At 38.7% G+C, this 5,359-nt stretch overlaps 1 non-coding gene across 1 annotated transcript; it reads left to right on the top strand.

The window, feature by feature from the left end:
- Positions 1 to 298: 298 nt before the first annotated feature.
- Positions 299 to 369, top strand: trnag-gcc (transfer RNA glycine (anticodon GCC)). Its single transcript has one exon. It is a non-coding gene; the product is annotated as a tRNA-Gly (tRNA).
- The last annotated feature ends 4,990 nt before the right edge of the window (positions 370 to 5,359 follow it).

The following is a 5,359-nucleotide window of genomic DNA, read 5'->3' as shown; positions in this document are numbered from 1 at the left end:
CTGTGTGTGTGTGTGTGTGTGTGTGTTTGTGTGTGCTCTCTCTGCTGGTCTGAGCTCTCAGTTCATTAAATACTTTGTTGTCTGTCTGTATTATGTGAGAAACTTTGAAACACTCTGAACTTCTTTAAAACACGGTGGATTTACTGATATGAAAGCGTCCATGATGGATTATCGTAGAAAGATATCAGCTTAAATGTAAATACATTGTTGTATATTAATACAGAAATTAGAATAATCATCTGTGAAAGGCTGCTGATGCCTGGAGATTCATGACATCATGGTAAAAGATGTTAAATAAGCATTGGTGGGTCAGTGGTAGAATTCTCGTCTGCCACGCGGGAGGCCCGGGTTCGATTCCCGGCCAATGCAGAGTAACTCTTTACCAACATCCAGATGTTAGAAACACAGTGCTGCTTGGAAATACCCTGATAGACTCCAACACACTGTGACTTTGTGAAACAACCAGTGGAGCCCCCTGGTGGTCAGTAGAAGTGCAGCCCCTCTGAGCTGGTGGCAGACCAAGGCTTCAGTCTGCACACATCTTCCACATGTGATGGCACACACACTGTGTATTGTGGCAACATCCGTCCCCTCAGAGAGAATCTGCTCTTTAACCCTCCTGTCGTTTCACCCCCCCGCCCCTTACTTTAGTGTTCCTGCTCTGTTTGATACGGTGGCCGGTAAGTGCAAAACTAAATTACAAAGTGCCAAACACATTTACATGTTGGGGAATATTTTTACAATTTATTCAACAGAATTACATAATAAAAACACTTTTACCTCGGACAAAACAAATTTACATTTTAGAAAACAAATTTCCAAAAGAAATCTTCCGGAAGGGGAATGTACCAAATGCCGGAAGTGATCCAGAAGAAGATTGACTGTGAGCTCAAAAAGTTTGTATCGGTTTGTGTGCCCGGAAAACTTTGCAGGCATAGATTAAATGGTGTTTTGGCCGTTTTGTGGAAACAACTTGAGCCAATTTACGCGGTTGTGTTTCCGTGCGGACGATCTGTAGAATGTTTAACGTTGATGAACGGACCAGACGGAAGGAGCACGCGCACAGGAGACATCTAATAAACAGCCGGAAAATGCTAAACAAGCTAAGTGTAGCATCGTGCTAACTAGCTGAAGCCGCTGTCATACATGCAGTGAATTAAAGTGCACCGTTTCATTTAGCAGCCAATCGTTGACTTCACGGAATAGCAACGCGTTTAGTTAGTATGCGTTGCTAGTTTTTATTTATTTATTTTTTTATTTTAGTCATACAGTTATGCTAAATGCACAATTGTTGCTGATTGTTTTAGCTGCTGCTAACTTTCTGTTTTGATACGGAACTCCGTTCATTCCAGCAGAACAACCATGAACATCATATAAACAATTCATGGAGGACAGAAAGTCAAAGTCAAAAGAACTGTGGGCCGAAAGGAAACAGGTCCAGGTACGTGTGTGGATATATCTGTAAAATATGGAAGTCAATATGTGTGTGTGTGAAATTAATGATATCTTTTTGTTATTTTAGCAGATAAACATGGATTGATGGCGCCACATGGAGCTGATTTAAAAGCTCAGAGAGGGAAAACACTCCCATTATATACAGATCTGGAGGTAGCAGCACCTGATCTACTGAAGCAAGCTGTCCAAGAAATGAGAACCTTTAACAAGAAGATGGATGAAGGAGCAGACCTTCTTTTGTATCCAGACTGTTCAGAGGTGCTCCATGTGCCTGGGTCAGAAAGCCCATTCAAACTGGCAGAATATTATTTTATTTTTACATATTTATTTACTCTGATGTAGCATAATTAATAATGTGTTTGTTTTTACTACAGAGGTTGATACATCAGACTCTGATTCTGAAATTGTCATCACATCAAGGAGCACAGCTGAATTCAATGCAGCTGACACTGTGGTACGTTCATTTTTACATTTTGTACTTTAATTCCGTTTTTTTTTTTTTTTATTTATTGACAGGATATGCATTTGGTTTAAAGTGTTAAGTCTAAGAACCAAGTCTTGATTATTTGGCATTTACTATTCCAATCAGACACCCTGATAACCTTTCACCATTGATATATACTGTATGTGGTGAGGGAACAATAATGGAAGCTGTTTAAAGTTGCTGACAATTGTGTGCTTTTCTTCTCAGGTTTTTGTAACAAAACAACACAGTTCTCCCAAACGCAAACCTGAAGATAAAGGGTAGGTATTAGTTTTTACAAAAGCAGTAATTTGTCTTTAAGTTGTTGATGTGATTGTGATGAACATGTGGTAGAAAATACCATACATGTAATATCATTTATCACAAAATAATCTCTTATTTATAAATCTTATGGTTCCTCTCTACCTCTAAATGTTACTCAAAGCTCTGTTATACTCTGTATCATAAAGTTCATCAGTTTATCAATTTTATCATGTTTCAGAGATTCATCCACAGCTCAGCCTGGACAGGTATTAAGGCAGATTATGGCAGCCTGAATGTTCTTTGCTTCAGTGTGTTGTTTCAGACATTTTCATTTGTTTTTCAGACAGTAATATCTGACACTGAGGATCTGGATCCACCTGAAACAAATCCAGTCAGGAGTACTTGCTACGGGTAAGTTAAAAAAACAACAGCGACTCACTTCATTTTAATTTTACTTTATTGATTACATGGGAAAGATATTTGCATTTGTAAGATGTTCAACATATTCTGAAACCTGTGACATGCTGGTAAAATTCACAGATGATGCTGTTTTGGAAGAAGGAATTGACACAGGTGGGCCTGAGACGAGAGTTTTTAACTCTACTGATGAACATCTGAAGACCGGCCCATTTCTGATGGACCAGAAGGACATCAGTTCTTGGTGTACAATGCAAATGGTATGAACAGGTTAGATGTAAACAATACTAATGGTTAATGATCATAACTTTATATATCACATGACATACGCTTTGTTGCTTGAACTATTTTCAAAAACATTTACCCCTGCCAAGTGCAAAGCAAGACACAGAGTTCTTCTTTAAATCAGTAATGTTCAACACACAACCATTTTTTACTCATTTCTATATGTTTGGGTGGATAGTCATTTAGAAAACATTGATGTTTCTTTAGGTCATTTAAATGTGAAACATGTTTGTGGTGACTTTTTAGATTCAAAGATGGTCTTTCAGCTCTTCAGTTTCTGACTGCACTGCAGCAACAGCTACTTTGCTGGCCCCTGTCCTGTGCCACTCTGAAAAGCCACTCACTGGTCTGGAACTTGAGACTCTTCAAACCTGACCTCAGTCCATCAGGAAGTAACAGGAGACTTAAAGAAAGTCAAACTTTGGGCTACTGGGCGGACTGTGTCTTTTATTGTGAAGGTTTGTAAATCACAAAATTTTATAATTTGCTGAGAAAATACATTGCCAAGATGTAACTGAAGGTTTTTCTTTGCAGAAGGTCAGGCTGCTGTGTCTCTGGAGGATGTTTTGATGTTTGCAGCTGGGCTGACTTCACCTCCCCCGTCCGGATTGGAACCATCGCCAAGAATAGAGTTCCTGGATGACTCTCCATTCCCAGTTCCCAATACATGTTCAAACACATTGAAATTAGCACTCCTAGATTCACACACTGTGTTTAAGTCACACATGGACTTGTAACTGTAACTTGTAATTGGTAACTAGATCACCCCTCGAGACCAGACTCCAAAAAGGTGTTTTTTTTTTTTTTTTGTTTTTTTTCTCTCCACACAGTTAGAATTTTCACTGTTAAGTTTTAGACAAAACAAATTCAAGAAGTTTGTGTTCCATACTTACAAAAATATAGGACTCATTACTTTGCTATAATTTTATCAATTGATTTCAAACTCAGCAAAAATGAAGCTGTGACACTTGGTGTTCAGACAGACTGCAGTGTTCCACCACTCCAAATCAGATTTCTTAGCTTGTCATTCACTTTTCCTTGTGATGTTTCCAAATGATTCTGGTACCTGTTCATCTGAAGAAATGAAACCAATGGGAATGCAAATGTTATGTTTACAAACAATAAAAAATTGCAAATATTTCTTTCTGATTGCATCCTGTGATAGATTGGTTATGAGTTTTTTTCCAAACTATTTTAAAACAGAAAATTGCATGTTTTTCAGTCATGGCAATATTTGATTCAATTCTGTGTTACTTGTCTAATACCAAATCACCGCACAGTCATCTCATGGCTCTTGACATGTATATAAAAAAAATTAATTAATTTAAAAAATAAATAAATAGAAATAGGACAAGAAACCCCAATGAGTAAGCACTTGATAATGTGGAAGGGAAAATTCCCTTTGTCACTGACTCACAGCTGAGCAGTTTCTTTCAGCTTCATGTACAGTTCTGTTGCAGACTCCCAGTTCTCTGGCTTCTGTAGTTGTTTGTGCTCCATAACAAAGTCAAAGTCCTCCTGCATGTTTGAGTCCCCACATGGAGCTATTGACAGACTCGCCTCTGGAACAGCATCCAAATCAGCTGGTTCAATCTCAAATCCAGTCTGTGGAGCCAAATCTGTGTTCGATACAATAAATAGCATTTATATTATTTCTTTACATTTAATCAATAAAATAATAATAAAACAAACATGGAAATATCAATCATCACCAATATTACCTGTGTGGTCAGCAGCACAGTTCATTGGACATGACGCTGTTCTGGAAGTGTGAATCCTGTGACTGTTCCACAGTCTCACACACTCATCCAACATCACCATAGCAACATCTCAGAAGGCACTGATGCTCATGGCTCCTGTTGAAGTATCCAGCAAACAACTCCATCCAGAACTGAGACCTGTAGAAATGGATAGAATCGGAAGTAATATATATTATTAGTAGAAGTGGGACTCCATTAAAAAAAATCTAATTAATTAAGGCTTTGTAATGAATGAATTGAAATGAACGCGTTAAAGTCCCCAGCCTCAATTATTATATATGTTTAGAGGAGTTCATCTGCGATAGAACATAAAGATAAAAATCAAATGAAAGGTCAGTCATAATAAAATGACTTCATGAAGGCCACTTACCTTCCCCTTCTAAATATGGCCCACCAGGATTCAACACGCTGCTTATTCGTGGATGAGCCATACATGTGGCTGGACGGCCCAGAGCAGCAGTCATCATGATGGAGCGTAGGGGAGACTGAATGGCAGCCATAATGCCATTCTCCGTGCCACAATCAGTCCTCAGTCTCATGAGAGGAGATTCTCAGCGATCACTGTTGGCTTCTTGTTATTTGTCGGTCCACATTGGGAGCCACAGCACTTTAGGTGAAAAAATCCATCCATGCGTCCTGAGAGAGCCAGTTTATCAGAACCATCTGCATGCCACATACAGTTCGCTCCCAATGAGTAGCAGCTTCTTCTTAGAAA

This window comes from Echeneis naucrates, unplaced genomic scaffold (assembly GCF_900963305.1).
Source record: "Echeneis naucrates unplaced genomic scaffold, fEcheNa1.1, whole genome shotgun sequence".
Taxonomy (NCBI): domain Eukaryota; kingdom Metazoa; phylum Chordata; class Actinopteri; order Carangiformes; family Echeneidae; genus Echeneis; species Echeneis naucrates.
The sequence above is the reverse complement of the archived record's forward strand: the minus strand, read 5'-3'. Positions and strand labels throughout refer to the sequence as shown.